The sequence below is a fragment of the Oncorhynchus masou genome, chromosome 3, assembly GCF_036934945.1.
Source record: "Oncorhynchus masou masou isolate Uvic2021 chromosome 3, UVic_Omas_1.1, whole genome shotgun sequence".
NCBI lineage: Eukaryota > Metazoa > Chordata > Actinopteri > Salmoniformes > Salmonidae > Oncorhynchus > Oncorhynchus masou.
The window spans coordinates 8,257,761-8,274,360 of NC_088214.1; the positions used below are offsets into that span (position 1 = coordinate 8,257,761).

Below are 16,600 nucleotides of genomic sequence, written 5' to 3' on the forward strand. Positions count from 1 at the left end.
GGCCCGGGAGAGACTAGTCCTGATGCTCTGTGTTAGTAGTTAGGCCCCGGGAGAGACTAGTCCTGATGCTCTGTGTTAGTAGTTAGGCCCCGGGAGAGACTAGTCCTGATGCTCTGTGTTAGTAGTTAGGCCCCGGGAGAGACTAGTCCTGATGCTCTGTGTTAGTAGTTAGGCCCCGGGAGAGACTAGTCCTGATGCTCTGTGTTAGTAGTTAGGCCCCGGGAGAGACTAGTCCTGATGCTCTGTGTTAGTAGTTAGGCCCCGGGAGAGACTAGTCCTGATGCTCTGTGTTAGTAGTTAGGCCCCGGGAGAGACTAGTCCTGATGCTCTGTGTTAGTAGTTAGGCCCGGGAGAGACTAGTCCTGATGCTCTGTGTTAGTAGTTAGGCCCCGGGAGAGAAAGTAGTCCTGATGCTCTGTGTTAGTAGTTAGGCCCCGGGAGAGACTAGTCCTGATGCTCTGTGTTAGTAGTTAGGCCCCGGGAGAGACTAGTCCTGATGCTCTGTGTAAGTAGTTAGGCCCCGGGAGAGACTAGTCCTGATGCTCTGTGTTAGTAGTTAGGCCCCGGGAGAGACTAGTCCTGATGCTCTGTGTTAGTAGTTAGGCCCCGGGAGAGACTAGTCCTGATGCTCTGTGTTAGTAGTTAGGCCCCGGGAGAGACTAGTCCTGATGCTCTGTGTTAGTAGTTAGGCCCCGGGAGAGACTAGTCCTGATGCTCTGTGTTAGTAGTTAGGCCCCGGGAGAGACTAGTCCTGATGCTCTGTGTTAGTAGTTAGGCCCCGGGAGAGACTAGTCCTGATGCTCTGTGTTAGTAGTTAGGCCCGGGAGAGACTAGTCCTGATGCTCTGTGTTAGTAGTTAGGCCCCGGGAGAGACTAGTCCTGATGCTCTGTGTTAGTAGTTAGGCCCCGGGAGAGACTAGTCCTGATGCTCTGTGTTAGTAGTTAGGCCCCGGGAGAGACTAGTCCTGATGCTCTGTGTTAGTAGTTAGGCGCCGGGAGAGAAAGTAGTCCTGATGCTCTGTGTTAGTAGTTAGGCCCCGGGAGAGAAATTAGTCCTGATGCTCTGTGTTAGTAGTTAGGCCCCGGGAGAGACTAGTCCTGATGCTCTGTGTTAGTAGTTAGGCCCCGGGGAGAGACTAGTCCTGATGCTCTGTGTTAGTAGTTAGGCCCCGGGAGAGACTAGTCCTGATGCTCTGTGTTAGTAGTTAGGCCCCGGGAGAGACTAGTCCTGATGCTCTGTGTTAGTAGTTAGGCCCCGGGAGAGAAAGTAGTCCTGATGCTCTGTGTAAGTAGTTAGGCCCGGGAGAGACTAGTCCTGATGCTCTGTGTAAGTAGTTAGGCCCCGGGAGAGAAAGTAGTCCTGATGCTCTGTGTAAGTAGTTAGGCCCCGGGAGAGACTAGTCCTGATGCTCTGTGTTAGTAGTTAGGCCCCGGAGAGACTAGTCCTGATGCTCTGTGTTAGTAGTTAGGCCCGGGAGAGACTAGTCCTGATGCTCTGTGTTAGTAGTTAGGCCCGGGAGAGACTAGTCCTGATGCTCTGTGTTAGTAGTTAGGCCCCGGGAGAGACTAGTCCTGATGCTCTGTGTTAGTAGTTAGGCCCCGGGAGAGAAAGTAGTCCTGATGCTCTGTGTTAGTAGTTAGGCCCCGGGAGAGAAAGTAGTCCTGATGCTCTGTGTTAGTAGTTAGGCCCCGGGAGAGAAATTAGTCCTGATGCTCTGTGTTAGTAGTTAGGCCCCGGGAGAGACTAGTCCTGATGCTCTGTGTTAGTAGTTAGGCCCCGGGAGAGACTAGTCCTGATGCTCTGTGTTAGTAGTTAGGCCCCGGGAGAGACTAGTCCTGATGCTCTGTGTTAGTAGTTAGGCCCCGGGAGAGACTAGTCCTGATGCTCTGTGTTAGTAGTTAGGCCCCGGGAGAGAAAGTAGTCCTGATGCTCTGTGTAAGTAGTTAGGCCCCGGGAGAGACTAGTCCTGATGCTCTGTGTAAGTAGTTAGGCCCCGGGAGAGAAAGTAGTCCTGATGCTCTGTGTTAGTAGTCAGGCCCCGGGAGAGACTAGTCCTGATGCTCTGTGTTAGTAGTTAGGCCCGGGAGAGACTAGTCCTGATGCTCTGTGTTAGTAGTTAGGCCCCGGGAGAGACTAGTCCTGATGCTCTGTGTTAGTAGTTAGGCCCGGGAGAGAAAGTAGTCCTGATGCTCTGTGTTAGTAGTTAGGCCCCGGGAGAGAAAGTAGTCCTGATGCTCTGTGTTAGTAGTTAGGCCCCGGGAGAGACTAGTCCTGATGCTCTGTGTTAGTAGTTAGGCCCCGGGAGAGAAAGTAGTCCTGATGCTCTGTGTTAGTAGTTAGGCCCCGGGAGAGACTAGTCCTGATGCTCTGTGTTAGTAGTTAGGCCCCGGGAGAGACTAGTCCTGATGCTCTGTGTTAGTAGTTAGGCCCCGGGAGAGACTAGTCCTGATGCTCTGTGTTAGTAGTTAGGCCCGGGAGAGACTAGTCCTGATGCTCTGTGTTAGTAGTTAGGCCCGGGAGAGACTAGTCCTGATGCTCTGTGTTAGTAGTTAGGCCCCGGGAGAGACTAGTCCTGATGCTCTGTGTTAGTAGTTAGGCCCCGGGAGAGAAAGTAGTCCTGATGCTCTGTGTTAGTAGTTAGGCCCCGGGAGAGAAATTAGTCCTGATGCTCTGTGTTAGTAGTTAGGCCCCGGGAGAGACTAGTCCTGATGCTCTGTGTTAGTAGTTAGGCCCCGGGAGAGACTAGTCCTGATGCTCTGTGTTAGTAGTTAGGCCCCGGGAGAGACTAGTCCTGATGCTCTGTGTTAGTAGTTAGGCCCCGGGAGAGACTAGTCCTGATGCTCTGTGTTAGTAGTTAGGCCCCGGGAGAGAAAGTAGTCCTGATGCTCTGTGTAAGTAGTTAGGCCCCGGGAGAGACTAGTCCTGATGCTCTGTGTTAGTAGTTAGGCCCCGGGAGAGACTAGTCCTGATGCTCTGTGTTAGTAGTTAGGCCCGGGAGAGACTAGTCCTGATGCTCTGTGTTAGTAGTTAGGCCCCGGGAGAGACTAGTCCTGATGCTCTGTGTTAGTAGTTAGGCCCGGGAGAGACTAGTCCTGATGCTCTGTGTTAGTAGTTAGGCCCCGGGAGAGACTAGTCCTGATGCTCTGTGTTAGTAGTTAGGCCCCGGGAGAGACTAGTCCTGATGCTCTGTGTTAGTAGTTAGGCCCCGGGAGAGAAAGTAGTCCTGATGCTCTGTGTTAGTAGTTAGGCCCGGGAGAGACTAGTCCTGATGCTCTGTGTTAGTAGTTAGGCCCGGGAGAGACTAGTCCTGATGCTCTGTGTAAGTAGTTAGGCCCGGGAGAGACTAGTCCTGATGCTCTGTGTTAGTAGTTAGGCCCGGGAGAGACTAGTCCTGATGCTCTGTGTTAGTAGTTAGGCCCCGGGAGAGACTAGTCCTGATGCTCTGTGTTAGTAGTTAGGCCCCGGGAGAGACTAGTCCTGATGCTCTGTGTTAGTAGTTAGGCCCGGGAGAGACTAGTCCTGATGCTCTGTGTTAGTAGTTAGGCCCCGGGAGAGACTAGTCCTGATGCTCTGTGTTAGTAGTTAGGCCCGGGAGAGACTAGTCCTGATGCTCTGTGTTAGTAGTTAGGCCCCGGGAGAGACTAGTCCTGATGCTCTGTGTTAGTAGTTAGGCCCCGGGAGAGACTAGTCCTGATGCTCTGTGTTAGTAGTTAGGCCCCGGGAGAGAAAGTAGTCCTGATGCTCTGTGTTAGTAGTTAGGCCCCGGGAGAGAAATTAGTCCTGATGCTCTGTGTTAGTAGTTAGGCCCCGGGAGAGACTAGTCCTGATGCTCTGTGTTAGTAGTTAGGCCCCGGGAGAGACTAGTCCTGATGCTCTGTGTTAGTAGTTAGGCCCCGGGAGAGACTAGTCCTGATGCTCTGTGTTAGTAGTTAGGCCCCGGGAGAGAAAGTAGTCCTGATGCTCTGTGTTAGTAGTTAGGCCCCGGGAGAGAAATTAGTCCTGATGCTCTGTGTTAGTAGTTAGGCCCGGGAGAGACTAGTCCTGATGCTCTGTGTTAGTAGTTAGGCCCCGGGAGAGACTAGTCCTGATGCTCTGTGTTAGTAGTTAGGCCCGGGAGAGACTAGTCCTGATGCTCTGTGTTAGTAGTTAGGCCCCGGGAGAGACTAGTCCTGATGCTCTGTGTTAGTAGTTAGGCCCGGGAGAGAAAGTAGTCCTGATGCTCTGTGTAAGTAGTTAGGCCCCGGGAGAGACTAGTCCTGATGCTCTGTGTAAGTAGTTAGGCCCCGGGAGAGAAAGTAGTCCTGATGCTCTGTGTAAGTAGTTAGGCCCGGGAGAGACTAGTCCTGATGCTCTGTGTTAGTAGTTAGGCCCCGGGAGAGACTAGTCCTGATGCTCTGTGTTAGTAGTTAGGCCCCGGGAGAGACTAGTCCTGATGCTCTGTGTTAGTAGTTAGGCCCCGGGAGAGACTAGTCCTGATGCTCTGTGTTAGTAGTTAGGCCCCGGGAGAGACTAGTCCTGATGCTCTGTGTTAGTAGTTAGGCCCCGGGAGAGAAAGTAGTCCTGATGCTCTGTGTTAGTAGTTAGGCCCCGGGAGAGAAAGTAGTCCTGATGCTCTGTGTTAGTAGTTAGGCCCCGGGAGAGAAATTAGTCCTGATGCTCTGTGTTAGTAGTTAGGCCCCGGGAGAGACTAGTCCTGATGCTCTGTGTTAGTAGTTAGGCCCCGGGAGAGACTAGTCCTGATGCTCTGTGTTAGTAGTTAGGCCACGGGAGAGACTAGTCCTGATGCTCTGTGTTAGTAGTTAGGCCCCGGGAGAGACTAGTCCTGATGCTCTGTGTTAGTAGTTAGGCCCCGGGAGAGAAAGTAGTCCTGATGCTCTGTGTAAGTAGTTAGGCCCCGGGAGAGACTAGTCCTGATGCTCTGTGTAAGTAGTTAGGCCCCGGGAGAGAAAGTAGTCCTGATGCTCTGTGTTAGTAGTCAGGCCCCGGGAGAGACTAGTCCTGATGCTCTGTGTTAGTAGTTAGGCCCCGGGAGAGACTAGTCCTGATGCTCTGTGTTAGTAGTTAGGCCCCGGGAGAGACTAGTCCTGATGCTCTGTGTTAGTAGTTAGGCCCGGGAGAGAAAGTAGTCCTGATGCTCTGTGTTAGTAGTTAGGCACCGGGAGAGACTAGTCCTGATGCTCTGTGTTAGTAGTTAGGCCCGGGAGAGACTAGTCCTGATGCTCTGTGTTAGTAGTTAGGCCCCGGGAGAGAAAGTAGTCCTGATGCTCTGTGTTAGTAGTTAGGCCCGGAGAGAAATTAGTCCTGATGCTCTGTGTTAGTAGTTAGGCCCCGGGAGAGACTAGTCCTGATGCTCTGTGTTAGTAGTTAGGCCCCGGGAGAGAAAGTAGTCCTGATGCTCTGTGTTAGTAGTTAGGCCCCGGGAGAGACTAGTCCTGATGCTCAGTGTTAGTAGTTAGGCCCCGGGAGAGACTAGTCCTGATGCTCTGTGTTAGTAGTTAGGCCCGGGAGAGACTAGTCCTGATGCTCTGTGTTAGTAGTTAGGCCCCGGGAGAGACTAGTCCTGATGCTCTGTGTTAGTAGTTAGGCACCGGGAGAGACTAGTCCTGATGCTCTGTGTTAGTAGTTAGGCCCGGGAGAGACTAGTCCTGATGCTCTGTGTTAGTAGTTAGGCCCCGGGAGAGACTAGTCCTGATGCTCTGTGTTAGTAGTTAGGCCCCGGGAGAGACTAGCCCTGATGCTCTGTGTTAGTAGTTAGGCCCGGGAGAGAAAGTAGTCCTGATGCTCTGTGTTAGTAGTTAGGCCCCGGGAGAGAAAGTAGTCCTGATGCTCTGTGTTAGTAGTTAGGCCCCGGGAGAGAAAGTAGTCCTGATGCTCTGTGTTAGTAGTTAGGCCCGGGAGAGACTAGTCCTGATGCTCTGTGTTAGTAGTTAGGCCCCGGGAGAGAAAGTAGTCCTGATGCTCTGTGTTAGTAGTTAGGCCCCGGGAGAGAAAGTAGTCCTGATGCTCTGTGTTAGTAGTTAGGCCCCGGGAGAGAAAGTAGTCCTGATGCTCTGTGTTAGTAGTTAGGCCCCGGGAGAGACTAGTCCTGATGCTCTGTGTTAGTAGTTAGGCCCCGGAGAGAAAGTAGTCCTGATGCTCTGTGTTAGTAGTTAGGCCCGGGAGAGACTAGTCCTGATGCTCTGTGTTAGTAGTTAGGCCCCGGGAGAGACTAGTCCTGATGCTCTGTGTTAGTAGTTAGGCCCGGGAGAGACTAGTCCTGATGCTCTGTGTAAGTAGTTAGGCCCCGGGAGAGACTAGTCCTGATGCTCTGTGTAAGTAGTTAGGCCCCGGGAGAGACTAGTCCTGATGCTCTGTGTTAGTAGTTAGGCCCCGGGAGAGAAAGTAGTCCTGATGCTCTGTGTTAGTAGTTAGGCCCCGGGAGAGACTAGTCCTGATGCTCTGTGTTAGTAGTTAGGCCCGGGAGAGACTAGTCCTGATGCTCTGTGTTAGTAGTTAGGCCCCGGGAGAGACTAGTCCTGATGCTCTGTGTTAGTAGTTAGGCCCGGGAGAGACTAGTCCTGATGCTCTGTGTTAGTAGTTAGGCCCCGGGAGAGACTAGTCCTGATGCTCTGTGTTAGTAGTTAGGCCCCGGGAGAGACTAGTCCTGATGCTCTGTGTTAGTAGTTAGGCCCGGGGAGAGACTAGTCCTGATGCTCTGTGTTAGTAGTTAGGCCCGGGAGAGACTAGTCCTGATGCTCTGTGTTAGTAGTTAGGCCCCGGGAGAGACTAGTCCTGATGCTCTGTGTTAGTAGTTAGGCCCCGGGAGAGACTAGTCCTGATGCTCTGTGTTAGTAGTTAGGCCCGGGAGAGACTAGTCCTGATGCTCTGTGTAAGTAGTTAGGCCCCGGGAGAGACTAGTCCTGATGCTCTGTGTTAGTAGTTAGGCCCCGGGAGAGACTAGTCCTGATGCTCTGTGTTAGTAGTTAGGCCCCGGGAGAGACTAGTCCTGATGCTCTGTGTTAGTAGTTAGGCCCGGGAGAGACTAGTCCTGATGCTCTGTGTTAGTAGTTAGGCCCGGGAGAGACTAGTCCTGATGCTCTGTGTAAGTAGTTAGGCCCCGGGAGAGAAAGTAGTCCTGATGCTCTGTGTTAGTAGTTAGGCCCCGGGAGAGAAAGTAGTCCTGATGCTCTGTGTTAGTAGTCAGGCCCCGGGAGAGACTAGTCCTGATGCTCTGTGTTAGTAGTTAGGCCCCGGGAGAGAAAGTAGTCCTGATGCTCTGTGTTAGTAGTTAGGCCCCGGGAGAGAAAGTAGTCCTGATGCTCTGTGTTAGTAGTTAGGCCCCGGGAGAGACTAGTCCTGATGCTCTGTGTTAGTAGTTAGGCCCCGGGAGAGAAAGTAGTCCTGATGCTCTGTGTTAGTAGTTAGGCCCCGGGAGAGACTAGTCCTGATGCTCTGTGTTAGTAGTTAGGCCTCGGGAGAGACTAGTCCTGATGCTCTGTGTTAGTAGTTAGGCCCCGGGAGAGACTAGTCCTGATGCTCTGTGTTAGTAGTTAGGCCCCGGGAGAGACTAGTCCTGATGCTCTGTGTTAGTAGTTAGGCCCCGGGAGAGACTAGTCCTGATGCTCTGTGTTAGTAGTTAGGCCCCGGGAGAGAAAGTAGTCCTGATGCTCTGTGTTAGTAGTTAGGCCCCGGGAGAGAAAGTAGTCCTGATGCTCTGTGTTAGTAGTTAGGCCCCGGGAGAGACTAGTCCTGATGCTCTGTGTTAGTAGTTAGGCCCCGGGAGAGACTAGTCCTGATGCTCTGTGTTAGTAGTTAGGCCCCGGGAGAGACTAGTCCTGATGCTCTGTGTTAGTAGTTAGGCCCCGGGAGAGACTAGTCCTGATGCTCTGTGTTAGTAGTTAGGCCCCGGGAGAGACTAGTCCTGATGCTCTGTGTTAGTAGTTAGGCCCCGGGAGAGACTAGTCCTGATGCTCTGTGTTAGTAGTTAGGCCCCGGGAGAGACTAGTCCTGATGCTCTGTGTTAGTAGTTAGGCCCGGGAGAGACTAGTCCTGATGCTCTGTGTTAGTAGTTAGGCCCCGGGAGAGACTAGTCCTGATGCTCTGTGTTAGTAGTTAGGCCCCGGGAGAGACTAGTCCTGATGCTCTGTGTTAGTAGTTAGGCCCCGGGAGAGACTAGTCCTGATGCTCTGTGTTAGTAGTTAGGCCCCGGGAGAGAAAGTAGTCCTGATGCTCTGTGTTAGTAGTTAGGCCCCGGGAGAGACTAGTCCTGATGCTCTGTGTTAGTAGTTAGGCCCCGGGAGAGACTAGTCCTGATGCTCTGTGTTAGTAGTTAGGCCCGGGAGAGACTAGTCCTGATGCTCTGTGTTAGTAGTTAGGCCCCGGGAGAGACTAGTCCTGATGCTCTGTGTTAGTAGTTAGGCCCGGGAGAGACTAGTCCTGATGCTCTGTGTTAGTAGTTAGGCCCCGGGAGAGAAAGTAGTCCTGATGCTCTGTGTTAGTAGTTAGGCCCCGGGAGAGACTAGTCCTGATGCTCTGTGTTAGTAGTTAGGCCCCGGGAGAGACTAGTCCTGATGCTCTGTGTTAGTAGTTAGGCCCCGGGAGAGACTAGTCCTGATGCTCTGTGTTAGTAGTTAGGCCCCGGAGAGAAAGTAGTCCTGATGCTCTGTGTTAGTAGTTAGGCCCGGGAGAGACTAGTCCTGATGCTCTGTGTAAGTAGTTAGGCCCCGGGAGAGACTAGTCCTGATGCTCTGTGTAAGTAGTTAGGCCCCGGGAGAGACTAGTCCTGATGCTCTGTGTTAGTAGTTAGGCCCCGGGAGAGAAAGTAGTCCTGATGCTCTGTGTTAGTAGTTAGGCCCGGGAGAGACTAGTCCTGATGCTCTGTGTTAGTAGTTAGGCCCTGGGAGAGACTAGTCCTGATGCTCTGTGTTAGTAGTTAGGCCCCGGGGAGAAAGTAGTCCTGATGCTCTGTGTTAGTAGTTAGGCCCCGGGAGAGACTAGTCCTGATGCTCTGTGTTAGTAGTTAGGCCCCGGGAGAGACTAGTCCTGATGCTCTGTGTTAGTAGTTAGGCCCGGGAGAGACTAGTCCTGATGCTCTGTGTTAGTAGTTAGGCCCCGGGAGAGACTAGTCCTGATGCTCTGTGTTAGTAGTCAGGCCCGGGAGAGACTAGTCCTGATGCTCTGTGTTAGTAGTTAGGCCCTGGGAGAGACTAGTCCTGATGCTCTGTGTTAGTAGTTAGGCCCGGGAGAGACTAGTCCTGATGCTCTGTGTTAGTAGTTAGGCCCCGGGAGAGAAAGTAGTCCTGATGCTCTGTGTTAGTAGTTAGGCCCGGGAGAGACTAGTCCTGATGCTCTGTGTTAGTAGTTAGGCCCCGGGAGAGACTAGTCCTGATGCTCTGTGTTAGTAGTTAGGCCCGGGAGAGACTAGTCCTGATGCTCTGTGTTAGTAGTTAGGCCCGGGAGAGACTAGTCCTGATGCTCTGTGTTAGTAGTTAGGCCCCGGGAGAGAAAGTAGTCCTGATGCTCTGTGTTAGTAGTTAGGCCCCGGGAGAGACTAGTCCTGATGCTCTGTGTTAGTAGTTGACTAGTCCTGATGCTCTGTGTTAGTAGTTAGGCCCCGGGAGAGACTAGTCCTGATGCTCTGTGTTAGTAGTTAGGCCCCGGGAGAGACTAGTCCTGATGCTCTGTTTGTGTTGTCTTATGTTGGTTACTGTTAGGTGTGGCTGCAGTGAAGAGTGACTATATGACTTGTCAGTACACTCTGGTCTGTTGCATGCTTCCTCTCTGGAGTGTGAAAATACTTTGTTAAAGATTCACCTCAAATGAAAAGTAACTTTTTCCAAAGTGATGTTACGGTGTGAGCGGAGGGTTCAGGCGGTGTGTGTGTGTGTGCACAGTTTCCCCTCTTGCCATGATTATGAAGTTGGTTGGGGGGGGGTGTGCGCACGTAGGGTGGTGGGTAGATTTTGTCATTGACAGGTAAGAATGTCTATTTCAGCAGCCCACATCGGCCGGTGGTCACACAGCGTTTTGGACAAGGGGGGAAAAAAGTTCACCCAAAAGTTTATCCGCGTGTAGAAGTTGGTTTAATTGACAAGAAAAGCTACTAAAGTGTGACTTTGTCCTCGTTTCTTTGCCAGCTGCATCGTTTTGGTCACACGCTAAGTTGTTTTTCAATGTTACTTCGAGTTTGCTGCCACTTTATGCCGCTAGGAAGACGCCCGTCAGATTTCTTTCATCATAGACGTACAAGTGCCCAAGTTACCACGGTAATGGCCTGTCCCTTAAATTAAGAGTCAACCATTTTGAATGTTATATTGTTTTTGTGCATCTCTGGTCGATGTTCTACTGATTTTTATTTTTTTCCCCCGGGGTCATTTCATGTTGTTATGTGTATCTGATCTATTGCTGTTCATGTTATGTGTATCTGATCTATTGCTGTTCATGTTATGTGTATCTGATCTATTGCTGTTCATGTTATGTGTATCTGAGCTATTGCCGTTCATGTTATGTGTATCTGAGCTATTGCTGTTCATGTTATGTGTATCTGAGCTATTGCTGTTCATGTTATGTGTATCTGAGCTATTGCTGTTCATGTTATGTGTATCTGAGCTATTGCTGTTCGTATTCATGTTATGTGTATCTGATCTATTGCTGTTCATGTTATGTGTATCTGAGCTATTGCTGTTCATGTTATGTGTATCTGAGCTATTGCTGTTCATGTTATGTGTATCTGAGCTATTGCCGTTCATGTTATGTGTATCTGATCTATTGCTGTTCATGTTATGTATCTGTATCCTGAGCTATTGCTGTTCATGTTATGTGTATCTGAGCTATTGCTGTTCATGTTATGTGTATCTGAGCTATTGCTGTTCATGTTATGTGCTGAGCTATTGCTGTTCATGTTATGTATGTATTGCTGTTCTGTTAGCTATTGCTGTTCATGTTATGTGTATTGAGCTATTGCTGTTCATGTTATGTGTATCTGAGCTATTGCTGTTCATGTTATGTGTATCTGAGCTATTGCTGTTCATGTTATGTGTATCTGAGCTATTGCTGTTCATGTTATGTGTATCTGAGCTATTGCTGTTCATGTTATGTGTATCTGAGCTATTGCTGTTCATGTTATGTGTATCCTGATCTATTGCTGTTCATGTTATGTGTATCTGAGCTATTGCTGTTCATGTTATGTATCTGTATCTGAGCTATTGCTGTTCATGTTATGTGTATCTGAGCTATTGCTGTTCATGTTATGTGTATCTGAGCTATTGCTGTTCATGTTATGTGTATCTGAGCTATTGCTGTTCATGTTATGTGTATCCTGTTCATGTTATGTGTATCTGAGCTATTGCTGTTCATGTTATGTGTATCTGAGCTATTGCCGTTCATGTTATGTGTATCTGAGCTATTGCCGTTCATGTTATGTGTATCTGAGCTATTGCTGTTCATGTTATGTGTATCTGAGCTATTGCTGTTCATGTTATGTGTATCCTGAGCTATTGCTGTTCCAGCAGGAAGAAATTTAGTCCGGTATGACGTTGCATTGCGGAAACGCCGCTCTCACTACACTGGAAGTTAATAGGAATACGACTTTTAGAAAAATGATCATGTCAGATTTCAATACTGGCCAAGTCATAATGCCGGAGGTTGTCTTCTCTCCAATGAGCCATTGATCATGTTGTTTATATATTCCTACCTCGAGAAATATTTGTTTAATTTAACAGAGGGTCTTAACACATTTATCTTATTTGTCTGCCTCTTCTGTCCAGGGTACATTGCATGGTAACTGTTGTAAATGTCAGACTCCACTCTGTGAGGCACATCGATCTGCAGGTTGAACAAGTACATTAGTGTCTAATTTGAGAGACGAACACCTCACGAGTCCTCAAGCTTCATTAAATAGAACCCGCAAAAACACCAGTCTCAACGTCAACAGTGAAGGGGTGACTCCAGGATGCTGGCCTTCTAGGCAGAGTTCCTCTGTCCAGTCTCAACGTCAACAGTGAAGGGGTGACTCCAGGATGCTGGCCTTCTAGGCAGAGTTCCTCTGTCCAGTCTCAACGTCAACAGTGAAGGGGTGACTCCAGGATGCTGGCCTTCTAGGCAGAGTTCCTCTGTCCAGTGTCTGTTTTTTTTGGGGCCATCTTAATCTTTTATTTTTATTAGCCAGTCTGATTAATGGCTTTTTCTTTGCAACTCTGCCTAGAAGGCCAGCATCCCGAAGTCGCCTCTTCACTGTTGACGTTGAGACTGGTGTTTTGTGGGTACTATTTAATGAAGCTGCCAGTTGAGAACTTGTGAAGCATCTGTTTCTCAAACTAGACACTCTAATGTACTTGTCCTCTTGCTCAGTTGTGCACCGGGGCCTCCCACTCCTCTTTCTATTCTGGTTTGAGACCGTTTGTGCTGTTCTGTGAAGGGAGTTCTACACAGCGTTGTATCAGATCTTCGGTTTCTTGGCAATTTCTCACTTGGAATATCCTTCATTTCTCAGATCAAGAATAGACTGATGAGTTTCAAAAGAAAGTTATTTGTTTCTGTTCATTTTGAGCCTGTAATCGAACCCACAAATGCTGATGCTCCAGATACTCAACTAGTCTAATGAAGGCCAGTTTCATTGCTTCTTTAATCAGAACAAAAGTTTTGAGCTGCGCTAACGTAATTGCAAAATGGTTTTCTACTGATCAATTAGCCTTTTTTTAAATGCTAAACTTGGATTCGCTAACACAAAGTGCCATTGGAACACAGGAGTGATGGTTGCTGATAAGTCATTCGTTCTACTGTCTGAAAAGGTACAGAACTGATGCAGCATTTTTTTAATTGTCTGAAGTTCTCAATTGTCTCTATGGACATGCTACTGTAGCTGTGTTCTATGTCTGTAAAGGGTTGCGGTAGATATTTAAGTTGTAACATCTTAGATTGCTGGTCGTTGGGTTGCCAGACGTGACACAGTCGTTCAGTCTTTTTGTTCTCTATTTATGGACACAACCCATTCGTTCATTCTAAATATTCCATTGTCATACTTGCTCACATTGCCATAAGTTCTTATCCCTTGCTTGCTAGCTAGCCAACTACGGCTAACTTATTCACGTCGGACAGAATAACAACAAAGTAGCAGCATTTACGGGGTTTTTTTATACATAGTTTTCTAGTGACATTTATTTGGATACATTCATAACAATGAGCTAATGATGTGCGGTTTTACCTGGCATAGAAAATGTGCTCTCTTGTCATGACTCTGTTGTTCAGAGGAACTAGCCAACACAGCTAACACAATCATTTCAAACTGAAGCTGCAATGACGTTTTAGTTTAATTTTACCTGTTCTTCTATTGACATTTCTTTGTATATATCCATAAAAAATGATGCCAGCTGATTCATGATTTAGACTGGCTGAGAAACGCTGCCTGCCTGTTTTTGTTTTTTCCCCAACTTCTGGCACGTTCAATACTATTGGATAGCTGGAGATTGAATTTTAATATTAAAACGATGTTGCAAATGTCAGAGGCAGACCGCAAGGTTTCTACAAATCTCAGCTGTTGAAAACCAAATGCTACTCTAAAAGCAATGGGAGATCATGTCTAGATGGGTTTTTTTTATAGTGGAAACCAAGTTTATAAATTGCCTGGCTGGGCTGATGACAGGGGATTGCGCAGTGAGATGGAACAGAGTAAATAGCCATTTCAAAGTCATAGCTTTAGCCCGTGGTAGCTTGTGGAATAGACACCGGCTGGAATGCGGTTTTAACCAATCAGCATCCAGAATTAGACCCACAAGTTGTATAAAACGGAATTGTCCAGCCCTAGCGGTCATACATATGTTATAGGACCATTATTCTGCATTGTAAATTGATAAATGTCATTTTTAAATGTCAAGCAAAATGGTCCATTTTTCACATCTCTAGTGTGTAGCTACGTTTGCTAGTTAGCTACCCAGCACATACAGACCATTGCATTGTGGGTTTTGTAGTAGACTTGAACTGCAACAGATATCCACATGTTGCTACCAACCTTATTATAACGACAAATTTCAAAAAATGTTTTCCTGAAAAATATACACTAAATGATAGGATTTAGTATTTTTCCTTTTAAAGGAGCAGCTGAACATTTGTCTCACCTAATGATTGTGCTTGATTGAGCATGGATCGCGCACAACTTTTATTCATTAACTTTTAGTCATTTCTTATTAAAACACTCATACTTTAATGCTTCTAGATTTCTACTTAAGAACACATCTAGGGGCCTCCCGAGTGGTGCATTGGTCTAAGGTACTGCAGTGCTAGCTGTGCCACTAGAGATTCTGGGTTCGAGTCCGGGCTCTGTCGCAGCCGGCCGCGAGCGGGAGACCCATGGGCAGTGCACAATTGTCCCAGTGTCGTCCAGGTTAGGGGAGGGTTTGACCGACAGGGATGTCCTTGTCCCATCGTGCACCAGCAACTCCTGTGGCGGGCTGTGCGCAGTGCACGCAGACACGGTCGCCAGGTGTATGGCGTTTCCCCCGACACATTGGTGCGGCTGGCTTCCAGGTTAAGTGGGCATTGGTTGGGTTGTGTTTTGGGGGACGCACGGCTCGACTTTCGCCTCTCCCGAGTCCTCTGTACGGGGAGTTGCAGCGATGAGACAAGACTGTAACGCCCAATTGGATACCACAACATTTTTGCGAAAAGGGGTAAAAAAAAATGTACTCGTTGTCAGCTTAGAGCTCTGAACTAGGGTAATATATTAGCCCTATCGCTCATTTTGTGGAAGGGAAGGCACTGTGTTGATTAATGTTCAGTTCTAGAACTGTTCATCTGTTTTTACTATTGTATCTAAATTAATTATTTTAACATGCATTGGTTAAAAGACGCAGGTCCTTAAATTAAGCAATATACCCCATTACTTCATACTAGTAATACATGCTTATTTGTGTTATTTTTTGGGATGTAATAATGGAGGAAAATATTTTGGCTGATTTTTAAAACAATCCGTGGCTGGTCGATGTCTTTCTTTTAAATGTACCTGGTGGACTGAAGTTAATTTCCCACCGTGTGTGTGATGACTGCTACCTGACCCAAGCCCGACGGACTCCAACATTATACATCTGGATTAGGGCTGGGTAGGGCCTGTTTTCTCATCAATATCTAGGTTACGGGTAGGGCCTGTTTTCTCGTCAATATCTAGGTTACGGGTAGGGCCTGTTTTCTCATCAATATCTAGGTTACGGGTAGGGCCTGTTTTCTCGTCAATATCTAGGTTACGGGTAGGGCCTGTTTTCTCGTCAATATCTAGGTTACGGGTAGGGCCTGTTTTCTCGTCAATATCTAGGTTACGGGTAGGGCCTGTTTTCTCGTCAATATCTAGGTTACGGGTAGGGCCTGTTTTCTCGTCAATATCTAGGTTACGGGTAGGGCCTGTTTTCTCGTCAATATCTAGGTTACGGGTAGGGCCTGTTTTCTCATCAATATCTAGGTTACGGGTAGGGCCTGTTTTCTCGTCAATATCTAGGTTACGTGTAGGGCTCTGGTATCACCAAATTGATCACTAACGGTTTGAAGCCATTTGCACGTGCTCTGCTACACAGTACATTCATATCTGACTAAAATCATTCCATGGTGTCGGAAGTGTTTCAACCTTGTCAGATATAAAACAGGAGAGATTATTTCACAGAAAATAATATTCCTTGAGTTTTGATTGATTTTAAAAATAGCTAACTGCTCTCATGTCTCTTCATTGAGCAGGCCAAGTGGAGCCGTTGCTCTGGCTACTCACAGACCCAGAGCCGCAATTAGCAGAGTGCATGCAGGGCGAGCTGCCTGTGCACGGGGAGCGAGTGACAGACCGAGAGGCCATCTAATGGATTTACTAACAGAGGAAGTGGTTTCGGGCAGGGCCGGGCTTTAAATTTAGCAGAAACAATCAGGCCTGGGTATGGTAGAGCCTGAATGTCACGAGCATGGGTAGGGCTCGGTCTTTAAAATTCCACACTTGTGTGACGAGGTGTGTGTTGTCGTGTCTTTGGCTATGCCGGATTAATTAATTTTACCTGATTGAGCTAATCATGTAAATGTAATTAAATAGAGTGTCGGGGCACCACAAAATAATATTTATAGAGCTGTTATCTTCCGAATAAACTCTTAAAGACCTCGTAACATTTCACATCAATAGCAGTCAATATTAATTGTAATCTTAATTCAGTCTCATCTGAAAGTTGTAAATTCTTGGTTTTCTGCATGAACCCTCGCTAACAAGTTGAATCGGCAAAACAAAATTGGATTTATTTATATTTACTAAATACCTAACTAATCACACAGAATTACACATACACATAATTAATCATAACTTGATTACAAATGACATAAAGGAAAACGTCCCTAGCGGGCGGAACAGATATGACAGCTTGTTACACAAAAGAAAAGGGGCTGGGTTTGAATAAAATGGAGCAGGAAGACTGAGGAACAAAGGGTGAAGCTGTGCTATCAGTTTTTTGTAAATAGTTTTTATTTACCTTTTTATTTAACTAGGCAAGTCAGTTAAGAACAAATTTATTTATTTTCAATGACTGCCTAGGAACAATGGGTTAACTGCCTGTTCAGGGGCAGAACAACAGATTTGTCAGCTCGGGGATTTGAACTTGCAACCTAGTC

The 16,600-nt window shown here is 47.8% G+C and overlaps 1 protein-coding gene across 1 annotated transcript in view; it reads left to right on the forward strand.

Annotated features, from left to right (window-relative positions):
* Positions 1-16,600, forward strand: part of mfsd14a2 (major facilitator superfamily domain containing 14A2) — a 62,930-nt gene that overhangs the window by 37,952 nt on the left and 8,378 nt on the right. The window lies entirely within an intron of this gene.